The following is a 27,748-nucleotide window of genomic DNA, read 5'->3' as shown; positions in this document are numbered from 1 at the left end:
ACAGTTACACCAGGGCTGGCTCAGCAGACGATTGACAAGCAGGCTCTACAATCGACGCCCAGCTGTAGCAGTTGTTTTTTGACATGTGTATATATTTTTGCGGAAAATATTACCAATTACTGCGCCCATATCACGGCAATTCAGCCTAGCTGCCAGCCTGGTTCACTTCTGCTGCCAAATATGCCAGTTAGATTTGTTTGAATTTGGCCACCACGGGATGGAGGCTCGTCGACAAAGGCAAAAAGGATTCACTCGCTGTTTATAGCTGCCAGATAGACAAACACTAGTCAACCTAGCTGGGATACTACAGCGAGAACGCGATGGGATTTATAGGAACAAAAACAAGAAGTTCATCATCTCGCCAGCCACACGTAGATTCTTTCCATTTTTTAACCCAGCGCTGGCTAACTGGGTTCACCGGCCAGAGAATATTCCGGCTGCTTCCACTCTTTTGACCGTGTGATGTTTCGAAGAAACAATGGTACTTGTAGGAGTTCAGTCGAAACGGTACTGCTATGAGCTAGAAGTGCCTCACAAACGGTCGCAACCCGTGCTGCTTTGATTGCTGCTGCTGCTGTTAGTCCGATTAAAGGCGCAATAAGAGGGAGCTGAAACGAACTGCCCGGCGAACGATGCCCCCACACCAATAAAACGGAATTGACAGGATTGCGCCCGCGCAAGTGCAAACCGCCTTTTGGACCCGGTTACTAATTGTTTCTCCGGAAAAGGGGCAAAAAGATGGCCACGAATAGTGATAGTCATAGTAATTAGATTGGTTTTTCTCTCCTGCTTCAAGTTGGCGTTCGGTTTACGTGCCTACAACGTACGTAAATCGAGTCAGCCTGGCTGGCTTATCATAGTAATAATTCGAGAACATTAGCGATGACCCGTAGCTCGCTACTCGCTCGGTGCAAAGGCTGTGCCAGCAAAGATAGCAGTGCAGCGAACCGGTCTGTGAGTCTCGAACATTGTCGAAAAACAAAGAACGCAATCTTTTAAAACTGTAACAACCATTATACATAATAATTATAATAATCATCATTATTATTATTAGCAGCAGTGTGTTTTTGTCATGTGGTTCTATAGAGAACGAAAAGAGGAACTCTAAGTCGGGAAAAAGCCAACTGCCTAGCAAGGGTCACCGTGGAATATTGTTGGACAAGGTAAAAGTCGGGAGTCAAGTGGAAGTAAGAGCTAGCAGGCATCGTCACGCAATAGGGTTAACGTGTTATGATGAGCTGAAACGCAGACGTTTAGGGAAGAAGGTGAAGAATGTCGTCTTGCTCGTCAGAAAATGAGTGAATCGCCTAATTAAAAGTTATTGTTATTGCCCGTTATATAACAGCAGTACAAAGCCACGCAGCAATATTAGTTAAAAGTGGCAAAGACATCTTGCATGATCTATGCAAATCCATAGCTGCTAATTTTCATAATAATAATAAGAATCATAAACAGTCATAGTGGTGGAAACGACGGCCATAATAACGTGAATAGGGAAGCACCATAGTTATAACTATATCCATCTTATAATAATACATCAATCATGTATTAACACAAGTTTGTATTTTGTGTCAGGTATTTTTTTCACGTAATGGAGGACCTACGTTAAAGGGATGTGCAGACGAACTGCGGGAAAGCGACAGAGACAGTCGGCGGGGGAGGAGGAGGAGGAGGAGGAGGAGCAAAGGAGGTAAACACTTGGGCAACAAGGTAAAGCTTAACGATGCTAACTAGCATTCCACATAATGAAACCTGAATTTCTGCTTGTGCAATTTGTGAATTAATTGTGAGACAGGTGGGCGAAGATGCGCTATATATGCACGTGCAGTTTTAGAGAAAACACTTCGATAGGATAGCGCATCGAGATGTAATGGTATTTGTATCTGCCTACCTCTCGTTTATTTAATCTGCAAACAGCTGCAGCTACAGCAGCGCCACCTCCATCACTTTGCCATCAATTAAAGGTGAAAAGTCGTAGCCTGTGATGTAAAACTAACTCGATCTTCAATATCAGATACCCCACCGAGAGAAAAATCGTTCAACAGAATCAAAGCGCACCATCTGTAGGATGGTTATGACCTGTTATGATCATGAGGCCAATGGTGACCAAACGCTAACTTAAGAAGATCGACAGACGTAAAATCATAGAAAAAAGTGTCTAAGCCTAGTGCACTGGTGCCCAGCTCAGTGAGACAAATAACATACATAGATAGAAATAAAGCAGTATGCCTAAATGAGATTACTGTGTATTTTCTCTCTATTTGTGAAGTCCAAGATGTTGTACGCTTGAGGTTTGACGATCGACAGATACACACTTGCCATACGTTTGTTACGACTGACGTAATAACATGAATGATGCTTTATTTCTATAATCGAATAAATTGGCTGTCTGGGATAAAGTAAACAAAATTGACGCGTGTTATTGAACGTTGGCAAATTGTGACATAACGGGATTCAATACTAGGAGCGTTCATCGATAAGCGGTGTTGGATGAAAATACGACTTTTTGTTTAGGTTATAAAAAAACAAGAAACATTCACTAAACTCTTGACATTGTTCCGTCTGTAGCTGAATACGTAGTTACGGACTAGAAATTTACAATGAGCTACTTGAGGGGAAAAGTTAATAAGTCAAAGCTAAGCGTTTGTATTGTCGACAGAATCAACTAAATGGTCAAAGGCAGCAGGAAAGACCTGTGGCGAGAGCTTATTATAGGAGGGGAAGATTATGACGACTATGTATTGGTCATGCTTGTCACAGAATAGGCTTTTTTTTCATATAAATGTTCCTAATTTGATTACTGGTGATAAATAGCATATTGCACTCCACCTGTAATCTAGTTTACTATATACAACTCAAGTCATGAAATGTGGGCAAATCAATCAGGCGTTACACAAATGATATCTCATGCTAGGTCGCTAGATTTGAGCTATATGCTTCTTTGCTCCAATGCCCTGTCCCAATAGGAGCTCATTAAGCAGCGATTTATTTTCGAATGGGCTAGCAACCGGTTCTTATTAGCGCAATCTATTATTAGTGATAAGTGAAACAGTACCTTCTTTAAGCCATAACGAAAGACGATAATCTTGCAGCTGGTGCTTTGAGATACCGTTTATTTCTATTACTACAGAGTCAAGCATTCATGAAATAGCATAAATCACTTAATATAGCTAATGTGGTTGGAAGTGGCATTTGGCGCAATCGGCCGTTTCGCCACTTAGCCCGATACGCGATTCACTTATTCGAGATTCAGCCTTAAGTTTATCTGGCTGGCTGAGCAATACTGTTTATTTCAACGAGGTTTTACTCGTGCCGTAGCAGCTTGTAATTGTACATCGTACTGTACCTATTTGAGTCGATGCGTTGCCGAAGACGCAACAGTTTCGCTCGTAGCCAGAGTTATCGGCTGTTGGGCAATGTGCCCCTGTGAGTTTCAAGTTCATAGATTACTAGCTTGGCTTTGCTTCATACAACTATTGACTAACTGATATTGATCTTTTCTCCTCCTTTTTTCTTAGCTTCGACGTCCCAGCGAAGCTCGTGTCTTGCGCCACTCACAGGATTTTTTGACCTCGTTTAAAGGGGATCATTTGCAACTAGCGATACCCGTACAAGCGGGGGTGTCGAAGGAGGCGATGTCGTTGGGAGAGACACACAGAGACAGGTCGTAACTGCAAGTATTGCTACGTGTAGCTCCGGCAAAAATAGATTTGTGAATTCGGCACAAGTTCGCTGACGACGCGATTATGGCCTTATTTTGTTGGCTTCAAGGTGCTACAGTGCCCATTCTAGTTGAAATCCTGGTGAAACACACACACACACACCACTCCGCGCGCACTCTATAGTATCAAGCTCCCTACAGTTAATCTAACAAACCCATTTTCCTTAGGAATAGTAGTCAGTTACGACAGACTCGTACACTGTGCACGTATGTACATGGAGGGCTTGCTTTCGATAGTCAGCAGTGACGGAACGGCAATAGAGAAATTACTCTTCCCTTTTTTTTTACAGATAGAAAGGCTATTAGAAACATAAACGGATATGATCGGTAAGTAAATGAATTGTCCGCAGCGATAAACGCAACATTATGGCAATGTTGGGTCAAAGGCACTAGTTTTCAATGCGTATAATGTGAAGCGTCTCATGGACAAATGAGTTCCGTTATGAAAACTAAGTTAATGCTGATGTCAAGCGGATAGTTGTTCGTTGTTTACTGTGGCTGTGTTCCTAAAAAAAAAAACTCATCCCATAACGGCAAATTCTTTTTTAATTGACTTCGCGAAAACCGGAAGGAGATGACTGTTACAACACAGCGTGTAATGGGCGCTAACCGAATCGTCGTATATAACTGTCACGCAAAAGTCTTTGTTGGGCTAGTGCGTTGATTGTTGCTCCCGGGACCAGCTCCGCAATAGTATACAATACAATATCTCTTTCTACAATCGTACTCAGTTAGGTTCGAGAGTACGATGGGCGGCCGAATTGTTATTGAGAATTTGTTCAGTTGGCGCCGCAAACGCCTATCAACAGATACATCTTGCCCGGGTGATTACAGGTAGCGCCGCTTCTACCGTAACACACATAGTCAAACAAATCAAAAAATAAATAGTCTTCGGTATTTTCCAACCTTAAAGCCGGTCTTGTTTTTGACTCTAGATCCTATCCTTGGATGTTGAGCTTTTGCCGTGTTTCAATAACCTCCTTATTCTATGCGAAAATTTCCTTGAAAGCTATTACTATCATAATTATTCTTATATCGAATCTAATTCTAGCCGTATCTGATTTATCAATGGATTGGTCAGTTGAATATACGTAAAACAAATATAACTAAGCTTTAATGCAAACGCGAAATTGCTGGCCTAGCTAACGTGCATAGAATATACGTTAGCTAGGCCTGTAATTTCTATCTAACAGAATATTCTGATTCATTTTCGATATACTTCAGATCAGTGTGCAACCAACTAACAAAGAATAATCCGTTACGACAATTTCATTACCCGAATCCTTGTCTGCATACATATATATATATAAAATGTGAATGTGGTCTAGCTCCTATTGATTTATTAAATTGAACACTTTTTATAGGCTAATGTAAGGACTACTAAACGGGCATAGGTCAAATTAGGCGGATGATCATGACTACGAAACGCAATCAGGGTGGAAAAGCTCAAGTAAGATTCAATAAAGTAAAAAAAGTAGTTTATGCTACTGATCGCACACGAAAACGGCAAATGTATCTCCCCTCCATTAAACCGTCAGGAAGACGAATCACTTGCCTTCACAGACCTCTTACTGCGTCAAGACCTCTCGAGGTAGCTGTATCCTAATATAAACTGAAACGCTAATTCGACTTTAGTCTGAAACCAGCTCTAGACGACATTTCTACTATCTGTTACTGTTTCGCATTGCCTCGATCCTCTGTTCATCTTGATCGCCGCTCGGCCGCTTGTACGCAATCGACCGAACAGCACGTCATCGGCAAGGTCATTTTGTATAGCTTCATCCTTGTCCCGTATGTGACAATTTGTTTTATTACTACCTCTGTCGAGCTACTGCTTAGAGCTGCGCTGTAGTGTATGCGAAATCCACTTGGTGGGGCACTGTCACTTGCATCCATACTTTATCGGTGAGGCCAGACTCAGTGACACCGCTCAGCTTGAATAACATAAACATAAAAGCCTTAATAAACATTATGGTAGCGCGGGCTCTCGAATCGGCCACCAGCCTTCTCCATCCACGGCAACATCAAAGTGAAATTGGTCCAACGTATTGTGAATGGTTAGCATACCGCGGAAGAAGTGCTGGTCACAATACGACTCTTCCAGGTATCAAAATAATGGAGAAAGATCCATCTCACCGTTAGGCGGGCATTAAATGGGTAAGTAAGTCAGTGTCGTGTTCTGTCATCCGCGGAAGTCAGGCGGTTACTAGTGATGCTCACAATACAAATCTTAATTAATGCGAACAAAAATCGCGCGGAGGATATACGACAGCAAGTACGAGGCGAAGGGGGTAGTAGATCCGCTGTAGGGGAAATGGGTAGGACGTTTTAGAGGTGCTATTAAATGTCATGGAAAGAAGTTTCAACCGAAAGCGGGTTGCCTCGTCGAATTTTTTCGTTTGATTTGAAAAAACCGAGATCAGAACTAATGCTAAAGAGACTGGAGTACGGGGGAGCGCACGTTGGAGAAACGTGGCTTCAATCAAAGCGTATCTTTATATACTAACGGTTTTTATCCACTGTAGCTTTTGTGAATTTGACTATCTATCCTACAGTTGCACAGGTAGTATTTCTATTATTAAGTAATTTCAACCCGTCTATGAACCTGTAACCATTGAAAGTGTACTTTTCTGAACATGTAGCTAAAAAAAAAAAACACAACAAAAAAATCCACAACACCGCTTCGTCATGTATGCGTTTTGTCTGCATCAATTTTAAATAAATGCTTTCAATTAATAAATTTATTATAATCACTATACGATTCGTTTCCTCCAACGTAACACAATCGCATAGGTGCACAATATAACGATTCACGAGTTTCACGTGAAGGCTGCTACCACGTCATGAAAGTTTGATTCGTATTGAAATTGTTGTATAATATATTCTACAATCGTTCTGCCCTTCCGGAGATCTGCACGCGCACAGTAGGGACACACTAAAGAAAATAAACTTTTGGCTAATGAGGACCATGCACAAGCGGGCAGGCGAAAGCCTACACAACGTTCGCTATCTGGTCGTCACGATCTTTTATAGGCTGTCTCAAAGTTTACTGACGGAATTATCGGCGCACCCTGCTGACCAAAGACCAATAAGGACAGTCACCAATATCTGTTCATTGACTACCAGCCAGTTCAGCCCGTCAGACGGTGTTCTGCGTTGTCTTCTGTCTAGAATCCTATTCCGTTACTGCTCGTTGTATAAAATTATAATCGCAGCCCCAATCAAATAGGCACATAGCCAGACAGTTGGACGCGCGTCATAGACAGCAGCGTCACGATGAGCCAACATTGCGAGTTGTAGTTGATGTTTTTACATTTCGTTTTTACGCTAACACGTGTACACTTGCGTGCATGTCCTTTATTGTCATTGTGTGTGTTTTTTGTTTATGTCGAATTAATTTACTATGATTAGCATTATGAGATAGGTCGGTGTGCGTTAGGTAGCAGGCAGATTTACACTTGGACGTGGAAATGGTTCGACCAGTGGGTAGTGAGATATAGGCAATTCCGTCTCGCACTTCCTTCTTTACTTGAATTGTTTTTTCAATCGAACACAGAACTGGGCATACCGACTGCTTGGTCCATTTCAAAGGGGAGCAATACACACGTTTCAATAACACGGAGACACACATTGGAATCAACTATCATGACCATATATCATCGACTGTCGCCCTTAACAGCTGAGCGTGTGCATTGCATTTAACTTTGCCTTAGAAAACACACAATTCTCTCCACAAAGCGCTGCACCCACATACTGTGTGTGATTGCGGCCACAATAGAAGGGAGCCAGCCATTTTTTGGCAATACAATTTGATGAGTAATGCTGATATGACCCGAAAAACCGTAACGGTTTGTTCTGGCCGTTTGGGTCATTGTGGTGTGACGACGCAGTGTGCCAAGAAGGTCCGACAAAAGCTCATCGAACGCCAGCACGCTAATAGCTTAACTAGTCAATCGGGAGTAACGCATTAGGTGCAATGGTTGGCCTGTTTTTTTTATACTTGCCAATATACGGTGCTTTTCTTTTACTGAGCGAAGTAGAATTGGATGGAAGCGCTCGCTTAAGTGTATGAACTTAACTATACGCCAGCTGTAGTTTCTAGTATTAGAGAAAACCTTGCAATGATCTGGTGATGGGAGAATAAACAATGAAGGACCAATGCTTCCTGGAATTGTCCGCATAAACGGAATGCCTTTATAGTAATTAGCTTGTTCTCTGCAGAGACGAACAATCCAAGCATTACAGACCGACAAACACATCTTCTATTGATATAATAGAACTAAGTAAACGGTAAAATATGCAGGCTGTAAAATATAAATAAAATGTAAAGAATAAAAAAAGGAAATGGCTGATTGTTTGTTTCGCACTACTTTATGATGAAAAGCATCTTAGTTGAACCGTTGAATCTCGACTTTTCCGCTATTAATTAACGCTGTTAATGACTTAAAGTTCAATCGATTTAAGCCAACTACTAGATACTGAGCCTTACGACCGACACAGCTGGCAGCGAATTAAGTGCAAATTTAAGGATACCTCTAGTAAAGCTAAGGACAGTAGGCCACATAGGGCATGTATACGAAATGGGCGTTAAAATAGCGACGAAACCACATTTCAACGGATAACATTTGAGCGATCGCAACCACAACGATGTAAGGCAAATAAATAAAATATACCTTTCCGTTTCACACCATCATACGGATGTTTGCGTACGAATGTCTGCCGTCTAGTTATGTTAGCTTACTGCGCTTCCGCTTTCGGCGATTTCCCCATGTTAGGAATTTCGATACAGAAGAGGTATCGAACATCCCCTTAAACTTGCACCCCGACCTGTTTTCAGTGATAACATCGCTGCTCCACATTTGTTAATACAGACAGTGGTCGACAACGGCTTAAAACTGAAGCTGCCGTATGAAAATGATCAGATATTGGATACCAAATAGTTCCATGGCCTTGTTAACCATCATTACGATGACTGAAATAAAAATGTGAACTAGAGGGCCACTTAGGACAGTGACGGCGTCCGGCAGCGCAAAGGAGTTCACGCCAGCTACTATACATAGTTGGCCCCGACTGCTTCTGAGCTTTCCACACGTTCAGCTTTCGGATCGTCATCTGGAACGTGAATCGACACAAGGAAACATCACAGCTAGAAGGAAGGGGTGGCACTCGACATTATGAGCATAACGATCAGACTGATGATGGTGCCGATGTGCCGAAGATAAACGGGTGCTGCAATATTCTAGCAGTAACAGTAGTGCCATTTCGCAAATAGCGGCTACGTCAACCCTATTTACGTATAGTTATTAACAACAATTATAGTTTTTTGCGTACAACGTTCGTTTTACTTATTCGTCAACTTGCTGGCTGGCTGAAACGCCGCGGATCTAACTTTAAGAAGACAACGCTTAGCAGATGCAGTTAAATTAATCGCAACTGGGAAGCCGGCAGGCGTGCGATCGGCCGAAAAGAAGCGGAAGCCACGGCAGAAATTGACTGTAGGGTTATCCAGAAAAAGGAAAAGCGGAAGGAAGGTGAACAAATACGCTGACCACTCTTCCGCCGTTCAAAAAGCGCAACTTGATAGCGATTATTAAGGAGAGCTTGTAGAAATAAGGTAGATAATAATAGACCCTCTTTTACTTGGCTCCCAGCCCAAACCCCCGGTACACTCGGTTATCCGTCATCGCTCTCATCGTCGTCGTCGTTGTTATCTTATCTGCTAACGCTTCTGCTGCCATCGTTGACTTGAACAGTTGAAGCGCCCGTCTCATCCATGGATATTATTATTATTCGGTCGCTGCCGTCTGTATAATCTATTGTCGACTCCACAATGAATTATACAATCGCCAAAGTCACGAGCTTCATCATGCGATAGGAACACTTTGCCAAATATTTCAACATTTGTAGATACTAATGGTCAACCGGCTATCAGTATCGATATCTACTCTATCTGTTATACTTTTTTACTGTTTCATACGTGTACACGTCGGCACGCGTCAGCAGTGTACGTATCGTGAGTGATAAATCAGGTTTCACCCTAGACTCGATCGCTTACGTGCCGCCGCCGCCGTCGTTGCTGTGTTATTACGTGGCTATGCAGTAGGCATAGGAAAAAGACTTGTAGTTATTCTAATTATACTTATGAAATCGCCATACACAGTGGAGAACGCTATATGCACGCAATCGTACCGTTTACAATGACAATTTTCATCCTAAAGTAGTTGATCTGCACATACATATGCTATCGTTCACATGACGACACCTTCATTCACGGCATAAATCCCCATGCATGCATGCATGCATGCATGCATTGGCTTTTGTGTCATTTCACGAGAGTCTGTCATCAGTTGAGTACGACTGCTGTCATTTGTCACAATGTGCATCAAATGTGAAATATTATGTATTTGCAAAAATGTGGACAGACATACAAAAAAGTGTCGACCGGTCAAGATTTTCAAAGAAAAAAAAAAAAGAATAAGAACTAAATAAATACGAGAGAAAAATGAAGATCGCGGGAAAACAGTGGCAAGCTATAGTCGACTTGGTAATAATGACTGTTCGATGAACTTGCACTCACAAAAAGATGCGCCTGAATAGCGGCTGGGCAGCTTATCCGATGCCGTCAGGGCACGGAGTAGATTTTTTTTACGTTGGCCAAGGAGCTGTTAGCGCTATCAACATTCGCAACAACGTAGCCGACAAGAGCAGGACCACATGGAAAATTTTCGTATATATTTAGCAACTCTTGGTAGTGAAATAGCGCAACGGCGGAAATGTGAGGTAGAATCATAACCTCAAACCTACGTCATCCCATAAATACAATAATTTTTTATTGAAACAAAGGCAGTGTTTGTTTCTGTTGGCTTTACCGAAAACGGAAACACTGCGTAATACATCGACCATTATTATTGTTTGGAAAACGAGCTATTTATAGAGTGGCTATAAACGGAATAGAAACACTTGATCCTAGACGAAAAGTTTGGAAATATTGGCACGCACAAAACCCCGCGTTTACGGAAACGTAAGGCTAGGCTTTGTAATAAATTTGCATTTCTTCCTGAACTGTACTAAACTGTAGGAATCTAAAATGTACGCATGGATTATTGGACAACACGTAACGTACACGCTTCCAGTCTGCAGTTTGGCAGGCTTTATTTAATCAAGTTGGCGACTACAGCCACGATATGTGCGTGTTATCTACGCCAGTAATAACACTTAAGCCAATTTATATAATCCCTATTTCACATATACTATAGATGCTCACATCCGTACTTACGGCATACGATCGTACTCTGGTGCACGCACACCAGCGAACATAAAACTACTATTGTTATTATTGCTATTGAACGTCTTTCAAAAACGCACATGCACAAAGCGGGTGGCCATCCCCTGTAGGGCAGTCGTTGTTTTCACACTATTTCATGTAAAATAAGATCTCTGAACGCCACAACGGCACCGGATAAACCAATGTCACCGCGCTCGTGTTGACAATAACGCCGAAACCTGTGCTGGCAGCTCTGATCGTCCAATATACAACTATTCAGTCGCAATCATTACTAATAGTGGACGCCGCCATAGTCGGAACAGAAGTGTGTAAAAATTGCATAAGCAGTGGGTGACATCTTGGATCGACACCTTTGTTTCTACAGTGTTTGCCGTTGGGCAAAGTTTGACAACCAGGAGCTGTCCGGACGAATTGGATTGGGCAGATCTAACGAGGCTGGTTTTTCTATAGCGCTAAAAATGAAGCAATTGCTCACGAGGCGACTGCATTTTATTATTATCCGGTAAAACTGATATATGAGAAATACATATATTTGGCTTATAACTTCTAAGCTAACCTTGCATTTGAGTGATCTATGTGGGACTTGCGCATAGCCATAGGTTCATTGTGTAAACACGCACAGACTCACATAGACAGGCGTATATCTTAAAACAGCGTGTCCTCAAGTGGCGTTCATTGGCGTCTTGCAGTTACGCTGTGCTACTTGTTTACGTAATTACGGTTCGTAGCCGGTGGCGTGGGAAGAAAAATTGGTTTCATAATCAAATCAGAAAATGGCCGAATCATCAGGTGGCGTATGAACTAACACAATGATTAACGTATGAATCGCAAGTTTAAACGTTAAGTTAAAATCAAACACCGGACGCAAACACTCGAATCGAAAAGATACATTTGCGTAAAAGATTCCATCGTTCAATATGATTTCGAAATCCTACCAACTCTTTTTTCAAGTGTTGCTTGTCTAAGTTCCTATATATGTGTATATACGTCGTACTAGAAGCGATTTTTTAAAACATAACTGGCTTATCCTTTACTTGCAACCTATAATAGTCGTGATAAGGAGATATATAGTTGTTTACGTATTTCGTAGGCTTGAGACGCTCGCGTCCACTAAAAGATGTTAAGCTTTTATGGCGTTTTAGATATAATTGCCGATAGTCAATTAAGAACATAAAAAGAGGCCGCAGCAAAGTTTGGGCTGTCTCCATTTTAATCTTTGTTCATCTAGTAATTAACGAAAATTAGAAGATGTACTGATTAGAGAAGCAGAAACTGAAAGTAAACAGGATACGAAAGCGGATCGGTCGATGGCACACATGGCGAAGAAGAGCCAGCTAAGCGTCACTATCGTAGTAATTCCGTTTTCATTACGAGACGATAACGGCGACCCCTTGCAGAAAGGACATGATCTTCTTTTAGACTGGCCTAACAGTCACATAGCGACATCATCACTTCAACATTAGTTGCTACTTTTGTTTTATGCACGATACTCTATGAATAAATATTATTGCGTGCTGTCAGCGATGTATAGAGGCTATAAGGACCGTAAAAGGGAGACCAACAATCACATCTCTTTTGTAGAATACCAAACCCTTTCATTCAGTTACTCAACGAACCTACGTATCGCTTACTCGCTCGTTGGTACTGGAGGGAACGAATAAAATTTCGAACTACGAATTCAAAGAGATCTACTGCTATCCCCATCAGGGGCCATTGTAAACATGCCTATACTATAAAAATAGGGTTTGTTGCTGTGCTAGCGACCCCTATAGACGAGGATCCAGACGTCAAATGATATTGACATACGTACATGTGCATTCATTTCATCGCCGACGGCAATTACGACAACAAGTATGGCGGATTTCGAAGATATGTGTTTATATTCCAAATATCCCTTGTCGTATTGCCATCGTTTCTTTCCTATCTGTTGGCTCGCGATTCTCAGTGCGCTTGTCCTACCGTAGAAGACAGGCGGGCGAATCGAAAACTCATTTCATCGTCGGATTTAGATCGGTGGGCGCACCTGTTCGTGTGACGCTTACTGTTCCTCTCGTTGACTTAACAGCCGACAAATAAGCTTCGGGTGAGCAATGGCCGCAACAGGTCCCTATATCGCCGTAAAAAGGGCCGCGGTATTTATTTCGATCGTCGACACTGGAGTGCATAATCAACGTACTGTATGGACGCGGCGTGTACGTCACCCAGTGCTATCCGTGTATGTAATGCACATACGTAATAACGGAGGTTTTGATGTTAGCGGTGGCGTCGCCATAAGCCAACGATGTGAGCATGACGGTGGTAACAGCAGTCACGTCAATACTATCAAACTCTAGGAGTCAACATGCAGGACACACCCATACGCGCCGATCAGTCCGCTGAGCACTCCTCCAGTACAAGTGATGAGCGAATTTCGTCGTTAATCAGGACCCAACAAACACCAGGGAGCTTTCTGGGTTCGCCTTGTTGCAATTGAGGCCAAACCAAGTTGCCAAGCCTACACGATATACGTTGATGGCTGATAACATTTAGGTCCCGTCAACGATACCTACTGCACAACCTGTATGAATAAACGACGTCGTTACGTTTGTAGTAGCAACAGCAGAATATGCCTGGATTATGGTTGCCGCCGCTATTGCCTAGCTCGTCTAATCAATAGCCACCTGCGAAGGCAAAGGAGGCAGGCGGGAAATTGTCCGTATGTGTAAAGTGGTGCTGGCTTGCCCATTTGCATGGGCAGCCACGAAGACCAAGCTTACCTCCGCTATCGTTTCCAGTAACTCCTACCCTCAAGTGCTCTATACGCCATTGAATGTCAGACTATTGAACGATGTCATCAAGTTGCCTGCGGGGACTCGGATCGCTATGGCATGAAACTAATAGTTGAACATTACCGACTTAATAGTTTACGAATGGCTATTGCACAGCGCAGTATAGACGAATAGTATAAAATCGACTCCAGGCCATCGGTACTCGCTGTCGATAGAAATACTACGGCGAACGTGTCAACGTCCACTCCTTGTAGCTTTAACCATTTAATTTTTGTGTTTTTGAGGATCTATGTTGGTATAAATTAAATGTATGCGTTCATCACATTATGGCTAACCAGCACCTGTATGCCATAAAGCTTATCTATCTAAGCATATCCAACTGTATTGCATATACTACACAAACTATATATCCAGCTAACAACCCCTCATCCAGAATGGGGTAAGCAGCAGCTCTGTATCGTATTTAATAATGGGCTCGTATTAAAATGAACACCATATATACATATATACCGTACCATATGCATCAACCTACTCTAAGTAAACGTGCTAATGTATATTCGTCGCGTGCGTATCTGAAAACGAGTAACGAGCTTTCCCCTTTTCGTACTTTGTTTCAAATAGACAAGATCGAAGAACTATGACGTCAATCCCAGTAGACAGATGTATCAGCAGTACTCATAGGGATGGTAGGGACAATAAAATGGTTATCGCCGGCTTGTCCGACAGGCCTGTTCCTTATTTTGTCTCCTGCTTGTTCCTCCTTCCTGAACCGGCAGTTGCCTTTTCAGTAATACCCTGCTTACAGGGGCCCCCACTTCGCCCTCGATCTCTACACAAACAGCCAGCCACTAGCAGCTGCTTGGCCTCGAGCAATGTGGAATCGGCATCGATCCGTGCGTGGCCTGCGCCGCTACACGCGACCGCAGCCAGTAGCTTTAGTAGTAACCGTTCAACTGTAGTCCAGCTCTATCCCGCCTATAATCACCGTCATCGCAGTCCTTCATAAGGTAATTAAACAATGGTCACTCGTGTAGCACTGCTTAATAATTAGCGTTGGACCGTTGAACACAATCAAGTAGATACATTGGTTCGTTTGGTGTAAACTAAGGGGAGTTACAGTAACACAGAACAGCGACTTTCGCTGCACTGAATGGCCATGTTTTAACAACGAAAGGAAAAAATGCTCTAAAAGTAGCGCAGGTTCTGCCGACGGAAGAAAACATTACACGTGTGACTGGTACGGATGGACGTATTGAACTGTTAACAAAAAATCTTCTAACTGCTACTGCTGTGAAACGAGGTAACGCTATACCTTTCACTCGAGAAAGCCGATACTCACACCATCGTACCATCACCGCGGTAAGCTGAATCAGACAGCTCAACGTACCCTCGAACATCGACTTTACCTTACGTATTGTGTACAGATGCAACGTTCAGATTTTGCTAATCACGGTTCTAGTACTGTTTCGTCTTTGTCCATGCATCAGTAACATTTTCCGTACGCAGGGAAAAACTGAATTACATTCGAAGAGCAATGGGAAAGTAGGGAAGCTCCTGCTGTTGTTAGCGAGAAACGCACCCCTCACGTCAAACGTACGAACGTGGAAGATCACGAAATAACTGTAGGAGAAAATTTTGACAAAAACTACTGTCGATCAACCATCAGTAACAGCAGCGTTTAAGGCGAGCCAGGCCAAACCAAATGTGAATCGAATCTCGCGTCGTCGAGCGTGTCAACGTTTGCTGCCATACGCCTCCCGACCATGTGGCGGACGGGGGCAAAGGGGAGAGGACACAAACAGTCACATCTAGTTTGCCAACTATAGTGGTGGTCGCATAGACCAGACAGCAATCTCAGCGTCAACGGTACCAGATGCCAATGTTACAACTCCGAAACACGGCACGAGATTGCGATCTGCAATTGTAGTCGCAGTCGCTATTGCATTTGTACCGTGACAAATAAATGTAATTTTAGTTGATGTGTGTGCCACTGCGAGTTCGTCGTGGTCACGGGTTCGCGACGTCAACAACTGCAGCTTCAAAGCACAGAGTGACGAAAGAAGCACTAGAGGCGCGAAGGACAGAGAGCTTTAGCAGACATTAGAAGCAGAAGGGGACAGTAAGGATGGAACTTCAGGGTACTACTAACTTAGTCCAGTATATGGACTGACGCCAGTTCTGCAAGTGTGGCACGCCGCCGTGTAAGCTGACGCCTAAAACAATGACCCGTTTCAATAGGCTAGAAGAGCGGGGGCGACGAAAGAGAAGCGACATTGAATAGCATTAGATGGTAGTTAAGTTATACGAATGCCGAGATACGAGGTAAAAAGGGCTAAGACCACAATGTTCATGCTATAAATCCTAACTTGGTCTCCTATATTGGTTCACCAGATGGCGCGATAACCACTGCAATATAAGCTGTAAAATATAACTGGCATTATACTGTACGAGTCAGACAACTATTGCGCGTATCAGACGGATAATACGGATCTTTCAGAGATACGAAAAATCGCTTTATACTTGTCATGGCTGTTTGTGGGCACTTTGATAGTTTGATTGATTGATTGATTGCTGATATGCTTCGTCTTTTGCCCCGTACTTGAGAATGCCAACGATAGCATTAAACGGAATCGCCTACTTAAATTATATTTACAGAATGCTGGAATGGCGGTATTGGCTTGTTATTTGTTAGTACGGGTCGTTCGGCGACACGAATTTCTTAACGTGGGCTGTTTTCAAATCGATGAAATGATCTGAATATGAAAACGAGTGCCAAGACGATTCATTGTACAGCCACAGTGGGAAAACGTCACTTGAGAAAAAAAATAATCTCATGAATTACGCCGTAACGCAAAGCAGCAAATGTTTTTCAAAGAATTGCATCATATGCATATGAAAGCATATTGTTTCCATATTATAGCCGTAGGAGGAAAGTGGGCAATGAAGGTGAGCCACTGTGATTCTATAAGGTCACCAAAAAACAAGGACTCTATCGTTTTTTACTTCTAGAGATAAAATGCTTGAATCAGCAGCAGATGCCATGTACAAATTATAATAACAATATTAATGATGACAACTAACGTAAAGGAGCTACCCCCTGTTCTGTTCAAAGCGGTTGACACATAAACACACATGCACATATATCTATTTTGATCGTGTGCCCTTCTTACTGACAGCTGTTGATATGGTCGCAGGGGCAGCAACGGAGGCATAAGTCGCCGCCATATTTCAGCTAATTTTTAGCGGGGATGGCAAGGCGAACTTATGATTGGAACGATACGGCAAAGAATCTGTTATTTTTGTGTTCCATTATTATTATTATTAGTACTGATATAATCGTAACGTGAAATTTGTATTGTAGCTCAACTCTATTCTTGTTGGGGTATTGGAGTATGAACCAGGCGGCGTGCTGTTGGGATGCCTTCCCGCCCATGTAATGGCCCTAACGAACAATTCTATCGGTCGCCATTGAGCTCACATCCGCATGTGAGCGTTCACTTCGAAAACAGGGTCTATATAGGAGGTCGTATAGGAAAAGCTCAATGTCCAGACTCGCGCAACCTCAGTGTGTATACATGTATATATACATATACATACATATATATGCTACTCTAAAGGCCAGTGGAAAAGGGGGCTGCTATCGGAAGAGGTGTAGAACACTTGAAGGATCAGAGGAGTTGCTTGCAGCTGAGATTCGCGCAGTCTCAAATATTTATTTGCACAACCTTTATACTCTTGCTTATATATTGACGGGCATTCTTCCGTTCTCCGACTCATGTATTTAACTTATATGTTGCATTTAAGCGTTAGCGCTCACTGTTTTCGGAGGCAATGAAAGTAATTGAAAGGAATTGCCCTAGTCGGGCATTTGTATGAGTTAGCTAAAAGAAAAATAGATCTGCGTCGCAAAATGAAAAAAAGCGGTTTTGGGTTTTTGGCAGATTGGCAGATGAAATCGTAATAACTGAATAAAATGAAATACTAATGCATACGAAACGACGGCTACGTCGACACGCACCCCTTCTGCAATTCAATGATAAGCTTGTAGTAATCTCACCTTACTTTCTACCCGACGGCATCGAATAGACTTCACAGCTGTAAGGAACTAGCCCCCTTCAATTGCTTACCGTAGCTGTTGAGGTTACTCTTTCATCTTCGTGTCTCAAAGCAGGCAACTTTTATACGATGATCTATATAGAGTTATCTTATTACTATTAGGTGTACCCATGAGTGCGTCCCCGGTACAATTCCTATCAAAGAGCACATTTACTTCGATTTTACCATGCCACCGTCAAGAGCCGTTGAGTGTATCCTGAATGAATTCTTCTAGCTGGAGCAGGCCCGAATAAGGACAAAGTAGATTTGCTCCTTCACAATGTGTTAGTTTGTCTCTATAGTTATTGAAGGTTTTCGTGTAGCATTGGCTTGTGTCGAGGTATCTAGTACTACCGTGTTCTGTATGAAATAAATTATATATGCGGCACATCAACGTGGATTATTACATTTAAAAGAGTAATTTATTATCGTAGCGTAGTTTAATTCACTTTGTTTTCGATTAATAGATAAACGAGTGATCAGATTTGTATAATTCGACGAAACGAGCTGGGGAAATGAAGTACATTAAAATCGAAAGATTAATATGAATGGTTTCAGAAACGCCCGTAAGCTAATCTGGTGTAAACAGCACATCTGAGTGATTACGCCATCCAGCTGTTCCCGCAACTGAAAACAGTATTTAGCCTTTCATCTTGGACTAGGTCTTGCATTCTGCAGGATAAAGGACTATGCCAGGTCACATATGCACAGTGGGCAACATATATGTACATTAATGTACATACTGTGCTCTAAACATTCGTCCAATTACAGCAAAACACATGTCTAAGCGCAAGCCTTTCTTGAATCACACATCTACCCATACGTTCCATACGCTGAGAAGGGAAGGGGTGGGTTGACGCTTCCGAACGTATCCTTGAAAACTTCCAACGCCCATATCCGAAAAAAGAATCAATTGTTTCCGTTGTAGATATTCATTACGATGTACACGCCGATGGCCATATAACTTGAAGACTTCATATATGTATGTATACCTAATGAGTGTTCCCTTACAGTCATAGGTGGAAATTATGCCACCTGTGATTTCCAATATAGACGAAGCACGGCCTTGTTGTTAAACTGGCAAACAATTATTCTGGGAGTCCATTAATTGCGAACCTCACTTGCTCCCTTTGTAGTCTGCTGGTAATCAGACCGATGTAATGGCAACGTTAAGCTATGAACATATCAGCTTGATTTCTCTGTCCGACTAGAGCTTCCTTTCTTCCGCCATCAAATAGTGCTCTTATAACGAGTTTACAGATCTCATTGTACTGTAGCCCCCTGAACATTCCGTATAGCTGTGTATTGACTTATACATGTAGTTGAATGATTTTCGCTCATATAAATTGATCGTGAAGCGTGCCGATACTGCGGTTCGCAGAAGTTGCATAATAACGCTAGTCGGATTTCTTGAGGTAGCAAATGATTTCCTATGTCTGTTTTTATGATTATACCCGTTTTGTAATTGTTATTGTTGCTTCGTCGTCGTTCGCTTTATGACTGAACCCCCGATTCCGCTTGTATCCGCTCCAGTGCTGCAACCCCATTGTAGCCTACGGGGCACTACCGACCGCATTGTTGTTATAACGGTTCAGTCATATTCGCAGATCAACGCCGCGATCGCCAAGATGCCAGAGAGGCTAAATGGAGGCACGCCATAGGAAGACACAGACCGAGTTTGTTTTTTTTTTTCAGGAAATAACAACACCAGCAGTAGCAATCACTGTCATCGGGAAAGCCAGCATGACGACAACAGGACAACGGCCAGATTAGCTTGACCCCTCAGTCCCCGGCTCGCCTTTTATAGAGCCTAGCTCTAGCTCCGCGTCTGTGATAATGGCGTTTTTTAAAAATTGTGCTTCCTATATATATATATATATATATATATATATATGAGTGTATATGCAGGTGTTCTGGCTGGCTGTAATCGTAGGCATAGCTACAAGCATCGTAGTCTGGCTACAACATCGCAAAGATTTGAAATAATTTTCCGCTTGGCCGAACAGAGGCGTGCGAAATAAGCTAGAATCCATTAGTATTCCTGCGGTGTTATCTGCTGCTGTTGCCGCCGTCGCCTGAGACTGTAGCACTTACGCCCGCGCCATGCACACACACATATACCCCGAACTCGCATAAATAGAAACAGACAGATAGACAGACAAACAACCTGGGGCAGAAGGAGTCATTCGTTCGTTTGTGATCAACATCTTTAGGATTCCTTAGCCGCCCTCGCTCATGCCAGTAACTGAAATCAGCGATAGTAACGTGGAAGGAATATCTCAGAAGAATGATCAAACGGCCGCTTGCTGAACCGCTCTGCTTTGTTACGGGGCGCAACGAGCTGTGGCCTATAGGGGGCAAATAGAACAGAGACAAAGGGGCAGATGAACGAAAGCTGCTATCGCAGCCGTAAGATGTGGCGGTAATGACGCTACGACCATGCGAGAGTAATGAAATGGGAATTTTTCACAACCTAATACATGACCTTTGAAAATTCTTATTAAAGCATGCATATTTTTTGGGTGAAAAAAGAGCGGGGTTTCTTATGTGTACGTTTATTTAGACTCACAAGTCGTGTATATCTAAAAGGCGTGCAGGCACGCATATGTTCAGCATACCGTAGCCCCATAACGAGGTCTGCCTGATTCCTCCACGGAGGAACTGAGTACCTCTGTGGCAAAAAATGCTCAGCTCAATATTCCAACGGTCGAAGCTCAAGACAGTTCGGACAACAGACTGTTTAAAAGTGGAACCGATGGTGAAATATTCATTACATATATGACATTCATAGTGTTTGGCTTCGTTTTGATTTTTGAGAATCCAAAATGATAGGTCATTTGTTGTCTCTAAATGTTGTTGTTTTTGAAGTAGTAACCGAGTGCTCATAGTTTGTTTATGAAGAACATATCTACGAAGGACTCACAGTTCCTCCTTTCTGAACTTCAACCTGACCTCTACTCCTGTACGTTGAGCTTTCACCAATATTGTCTACATATATATATATATGTATATATAGTATTTTGGTCAAAGGCTTTTGCTTTATCATAATTTGGCACTGGAAGGAAAATAACGACCGTAGGGATGATATCACCACTCAATGTAAATAGTTTGCTCTCTTATTATTGTCTAGATTAATCATATTATATCAATGGTGGACGTCAACTATAAAGGATTAGATCCATCTTGCTAGAACGCTGCCAAGAGAACACTTGTTTGGGAACTACCTTGAGCTACAGATCTTGCGAGCGTTTTTAAGTACTTATACATAGTTTCCAAACAGTCTTCAGCATGAATAAGAACTATCCACCGCAACGGGTCTAGTGGATCACTGTACAACGTGAAGGCTCTTGCCTTTTTTTATCTATATTGCTATCGCAAATAAGTATAAGGTTTAGTATCATCCATTCATCACCAATAGAGTGGCATTGATATGCTAACTGAAACTGAATAATTAGTTCCTTACCAAGACGAGAAAACGAGTGCTCAACAAGCAGCTCATATGTTCTACATCTGAACTTCTCTGATGCCTTCTAAGTTATTAAGCTTCGTTTTTTTCTTTTTATTATATAACGTGCCTGACTTTAATGAATAAAAACTCTTTACTGAAGACGGTTCCGTTACTATTTCCGACGCCTTGGACACTGCCGTTATAAGTTATGCCTTTGTAGGATAGGGGACCGCCTATTCTACCCATGAGTCCCGGGACGTTACTACAGTCCGATCGTATAAGATCCTAGAATCGATAGATCTTAGCACCAATTAAATAATGATGAGTTCGCTGTGTTCCACGACCAGTATAAGGTGAAATTATGAAAGTGGTATACTAACAATCAAAATTATGTGACCAAAAAGCCTGTCGTATTCGTTGGCTGGGCTATTGTAATTCATGTCAATTAGCAACAGTCCTCTACATATCTAGCAATTTAACAGTTTACAATAGTAACTCGCGGCACTGGCGGACGCCTGTAAAATCCCAACAAGACGCAGACAGATTTGGCGCTACCCATAAGCGGTGACGTCGGCGAAAAGCTTGAAGATGTTATTCCAGCATGAGGATGTTCTAATAGGACTAAAAAATATTCCTGTTACAGGTTCTCGTCTTAGGTGGCCCTGAATACCTGTACATCCGTTTACCATGACTCTTGCTGTATGGTAAATTACTCATTCAGTTTGACCTGCTTGCCTAATACGTTCTAAAACTTTCACTCTTCATTTTTGCAGCTTGTTCGCTGCACTGACGCCGCGTAAAATTTAGGATTCTACTGATACACCTCCGACGTTTCATCCGTTTCACCGCTCCATTATACTAATAATAATGGTATGATACTTTTAACTGTGTCATAATATAAAAGCGTAAAGGAGCAAAAGAACAACGACATTAACAGACAGGTTATTAGTATCGCCGAAAAGAGGGATAGCATATATCTCGAGGGGCAAGGGGTGGGCGGCGGAGCGATAGAAAAAGAATCTCCGCACGACGCGGTGATCTACGTTACGTTTTTTACCGTAACGTGGACTATGGCGCTGTCTGTGTGATATTAACGGCCGTTAAAAGCTATCGTTTTTACCATTCCTATTTATCGTTAGTCCTAGTAGTGTTGGTTTTGACTGCCGGCTCCTAAAGCTTTTGTTGAGCTTTTAGCTGACCAAACTGTGCTAGCGTGGATATCCGATTTAAGAAAGTAACAGCTTACAGGTAGCAACTCGCGGGTGCCAGGCGGAAAAGATTCTTTTGTATCGCCAGCGACCGCTGCCGTTGCAGCGTGATCATTCGTCGCTTGTATCTATTTGCGCTTGCCAACTACAGTGGTGTCCACGGTAATTAGCGACTGCAGAAGCAGTAGACGTCTCTAAAAAATTTTTTGCAGAGCTGTTATCTTTTAGCGTGTTGTTTTTACTGTAGAGGGCGCCGCCTTTTCTAAGCTAGCAGGCGAGCCAGTGACTAGTAAGTAATTCAACTAAAACGCGTGGAAACGCTAAACACCGATGCATCGTTCCGACTCCTTCCTTCTCCGCCTGAAGTCGCATATTAATTTACCTGAACCCATCCTTGTTTCCCACCCTGCTTGCATTTCTATTTATTGCTCAGAAGCTTTTGGCAGTCCGTGGCGAAACCTGACGTAGCGATAACTGAGCTAATCAATATACTTGAATCATTCAAATGTGTCCTACCAGCTGAAAAAAAAACTTGTTCGACGCATGAAAAATACGTGACGAGAACAAAAAGTAAACGTCGTTCCTAATATATACCGAAATCAGCGACAACAGATACTTCCGCTAACTTGGGTGCGTGGTTGTGGTTAAGGTAAAATTGCGATACCACTTTATCCTGGTCTGAATGGATGTTGCTGCATATCTGCAGGGCACTTTCAGACGAGTGCATACAATTCATGAAAACTAGATTATACAAGCAGTGAAAACATTTATATTATTAGTACATGTCTAAAATTTCTGCATAGCACTACTGGCATATGGTGAGTAGCGGTGAAGGGAGCTGTCTTGGAGTTGGCTGAATCAGCTTATTCTAATCGCGCCAACCTTGAAATCAGTATCTGTATACGTAATACTAAACTGGCTTCATTCATTTAAGCATAGTTCTACGACCGCGTCATCCATGAACGAGAGACCATCATTCTTTGTTTTTACGGCACAAGAGTAGGGCATTGTTTTCCGGCGCCACAGAACCAAAAAACTCTTTTTATAACTTTCGTGAGTCGCGATGGCGACAGAGTGTTTCGTGTCCTGAACTATAAACATCGTTAAATCCGTAACCGACGGCATCATCACTACTTCCATCCGAGATGGCTGTTCATCGGTGCTAGCTGCTGCTGCTACTGCGGCTAGTACGATTTCTACTTTAAATCTTTCTGTCCATCAGCCATTTCAGCATATCTGAATTAGACCTTTTTGTCTGCTCTTCTCTTTTGTTTTTCTCGAAGCTAAATTAACCTGGAATCTTGAACTTATTCGATTCAGTTCAGTATATGCAAAGCCTTGTCCAACGTTAGGACCATCGGCTTACTTAGGTCCATTCGCCTTGTTTCTCCACAAACACTCGTTCTTGGTATTGGCAGCACGGTTGCAGCTGCAGCTGCAGCTACCGTTAAGTCGTAATTTGTCGGATTACCATAATAATGGTAGGAAAAACAGAAAGAGAGCGCTACTCACGTGCCCAGAGGCGCTTGACGAAGGAGAACCATGTCGTGTGCCCACTGGAACCCGTCACACAGGTAAATGTTGTCTGTACTTATATCCTTTTGCAACGAGGCACATGCTTAGGTTGAAAACATCCTAGAGTCGGACCCAACGGAAATAACCATAAATCAGCTTGTTGATAATAAATTTGCGATTTAAGAATCTGTTCCCTGTCAACAAAAAATATAAAACTCTATGAACCCGCAGGAAAACCTACGTGTAGCATGTATTAGTTCCCCTTCTTTTGGCCACAGCCGATTTTCAAATTTTGTTTACCGACCCAGGCACTCTTCTAGGAAACTAGCAAATTTGCGCCCTTGTCTTTGCGGTTGTTTGTACAGATGTAACAAGCCATCTTACGACCCGTGCTGGCAATAAAAGCCTGCACGCTGTCGATCTTCGATAGCTAACCTAACACTGACTAACTTCGAATATTTTGTCGTCGGACCATAACATTTTTCGTTAGCCATTCAATAATATGGTTCGTAGAAAACACCGATTGAACAGAAGAAGTAATTTATAAATATTAAGGCATATTGCGGTTATACATGTACATGTATCAACGGGAAAAAAAGATCAAGTGTTTCAATGGGTGGGCGTTGTAGTCTATTGATAAAACGTTACGTAACGAGTATTCACCACGTTTCGAATAAATATTATTTTACAATTGTTATACTCTTGTTTGATTCGAATTAGTCTCTAATTCAATAATTGAAATTCGTTCTTTCTCATATTTGATGGGGCACGAAAAGCATCATGTTGATCTTTTTGTCGTCTGCTATCAAGTACTGCGACAGAGGAAATTTTACAATAACGTGCATCAACAATGTGACGGGGCCAAAAGTGCTTAAGGAAGCCTTACAGCTGATACAAGTGGTTTAGAAATTCAGACATATTAAACTTGAAATGATTTCCAAACGGAAACGCTAGCTTCATGTTTGAGAGCCATCCTGGGATGATCTTTTTAATAGGACTCGTCCTAATGTTAATAAACTGTTTATATGGGTTGAATGTTTTTTGACATAAGCTGTTATCGTGTCTGTAGACAGCGGTTCATACACGATATGCTAACGAAATGTATTATTTCAAATCGCTAAAGAAAAAAAAAAAGACCGACACTTAGAACCTGCCCAGGTGGGTCACAATAAAATTTCTAATATCTGCTCTATCCAGATATTGCAGTATTTGCCATTTATTTTGAAATCTGACATTTGCTCTCGCAGTATTTTTGTCCAGTTATGATATCTCTGAATAGGTTCTTCTTGCAGAGCCTAGTATTTGCGTTTGTAAGTAGCTGGAATCGTTCTTTTTGTATCAATGAATGTATCTTTTATCGAGCTTATCTTGTAGATCTGACACCCATTTCTAGTTGTATTCGTAGAATGTTATTAATTAAAGTGGGTTTAACGTCTGCAAGCCGATCTTAGTGACAATCGGACTACAGCACAGAATATATAGAAGTAAGGTGAAACAAAATATTCATCATATTTTTAACCTTCCAGCAGTTTACCCGTGGTTGTGCTATTGCGTTGACGATAAGATCGTCGGCCGCTTCGGTATTCAGCGTTCGTTGCCTCGATTCGGGCTTGACGCTTCGAGCGATTTAGAAAGACTGGCTTTTACCGTGACGTCGATTAGCGGCCGCTACCGCGTAAAGAAAAACAGTCAAGAGCAGAGAAGTCAACCAAGATTACGCTTTTGCGAAAGAAAGAAAGAAGCAGCCGCAAGGCAACAAAGCGCAAAGGCAACTACAGGATTACGCGCCGCCGACGACGGTAACAAGTGTTATACTGCAAACCGTCTTCATCTAAAAATTTGTTATCTTCATTTATCGACTCCTCAATTAGTTCTCGCCCCTGGTAGGCCAGCGACTATCATCCTTATGGACACCTACACACCCGAATGTGGATGCTATATATGCGGTGGTGGTAATAGTAGACACAAACACCGTGTGAATGACCAGCTGAGACATATATGGGGAAAATCTAGTGTAATTCTAACGATTTGCGGAGATACTCCAACCATCGGCTTTTCCTCCTACCCATGTACACCGAATAGTCAACACAGGGAACCCAATGACAAGGATATGTTACAGCAACAGGATAGAGATCGGCGAACAGTGAGTGGCCTTTTTCAAAATTCAGCTGGCCGGGCTCACTACGACCACAACTGTTGTCGCTGGGAATCTTGGGCTAGGGGCAAACTAAGACGAAAGCCGTAAGGGAGATCAGAGACAGGTGATTACTGGGCGGAAATCTATAGGTAATCGCAGCATAACCACTACGATTTAAGTTCGCACACCATGTCAAATACTGCCAGTAGAAACCGTAGTAACAGTGGTAATAGTCTAGAATAAAATAGATGTTGTAAGCTGCTAGTTAATAGTTCGGATCAAATAGATTTCGTGAATTCATCGAGCTCGCGTCAGCGCCCCCACTATATACAGATCCGCAAGCGATGATAGAAAAAAGGGGTTGTCACCGTTCGTCTAGCACAGGTACGGAGTTTCTCCGCTAAAAAAAAACGAGTAATTTAAGTAGCAATGTGTGAGACGCTGCGTTTTCGTGGTGAAAAATTGACTTTTCAGAGTTTAAGCCTACTTCAGAGAACAACAATAGACAATACTGTTAAAATTTTTCGTAACAGCCTTTAGTAAGAATGGAGGTAGTCAGCATGAATGTGTCACAGAGAATTTCCAGAGAGTTCAAAAGAAATCCAAGGGGAAGCTTGCTTTTTGTCATGGATCTTACAGCTCTTCTGAATCTCAGCCCGCTGTTGACGCATACTTAGATGATTGTGCTTTTTTATGCACGTAAATTCTTATCTTGTGACACGAAATAATACGTTGCAGCAAATCCGGCTCCTCTTTTAGTTCGCTGAGGTTCTCCTGAGATCCTTGTTTGATACCCAAGAGCCTCAAGCAACATTATCGCTACTGTAAGCACTTTGTTTAGTTCTTTTAGCAAAAATAACAACACACGCTCTTTAATATTCTGCTGTTATTCTCTATAACAAAAACGAAAGGCGATCGCAGCCTTTTCACTTCAGGGACCTAGAAAATAAAAAGCGCATGTTCGAGTGCTCTCAAAGTTGGTCTATGTATAACAGACAGACAAGTATGCGCTACAAAGCCGGTAATGGGTTGGGCTTCAACTGATACGAGGACGGCATTTTTCTAGCCGGCAAGCGCGTATGTGAAGAAGCTTGTATGGTCATCACATTTAAGTGCTACAATCACATAAGAAGACGTATGTGTCCTATGGGAAGGCATTCCTTATAGACACAGTCGTATCATCATATGTCGCTAATCTACAGAAGGCAATGGATACAGGAGAAAGCACATAAAAACTTAGGAAAGGCACGAATATACGATACTTACACAAGCTAGCAAAAATTAAACATACGGACACAAAACAAGCGAGCTAAAAAGAGGAGGGGGTTCCCGTGCTAAATAACAACGTAAACGACGTATACATCGTCACAGGCGACACGGGTAAGCTGACTAGGCGACTAAAAGGTATACAGCAGTCCCTATAAGAGCAGCTGTCGTCGTCGTACCCAGCAGCAGTGGTAGCAAGCACAAAAGAAGAAATTCTGTTCACTCCTTTTCCTATCATCGAGTACGCCATGTCGTTAGTACGACAAACCTGTGAAGCTTGTATCAGACCGCTACTTTTTGCTCCT

At 42.3% G+C, this 27,748-nt stretch overlaps 1 protein-coding gene across 9 annotated transcripts in view; it reads right to left on the bottom strand.

The window, feature by feature from the left end:
• The window catches only part of LOC111263839 (uncharacterized), a 246,032-nt gene that overhangs the window by 25,821 nt on the left and 192,463 nt on the right, over positions 1 to 27,748 (bottom strand). The gene's annotated exons all lie outside the window — the stretch shown is intronic.

Source organism: Varroa jacobsoni, unplaced genomic scaffold, assembly GCF_002532875.2.
Source record: "Varroa jacobsoni isolate VJ856 unplaced genomic scaffold, vjacob_1.0 scaffold_793, whole genome shotgun sequence".
NCBI classification, from domain to species: Eukaryota; Metazoa; Arthropoda; class Arachnida; order Mesostigmata; family Varroidae; genus Varroa; species Varroa jacobsoni.
Note: the sequence above shows the minus strand (reverse complement) of the source record. Positions and strands in the feature narration are given on the sequence as shown.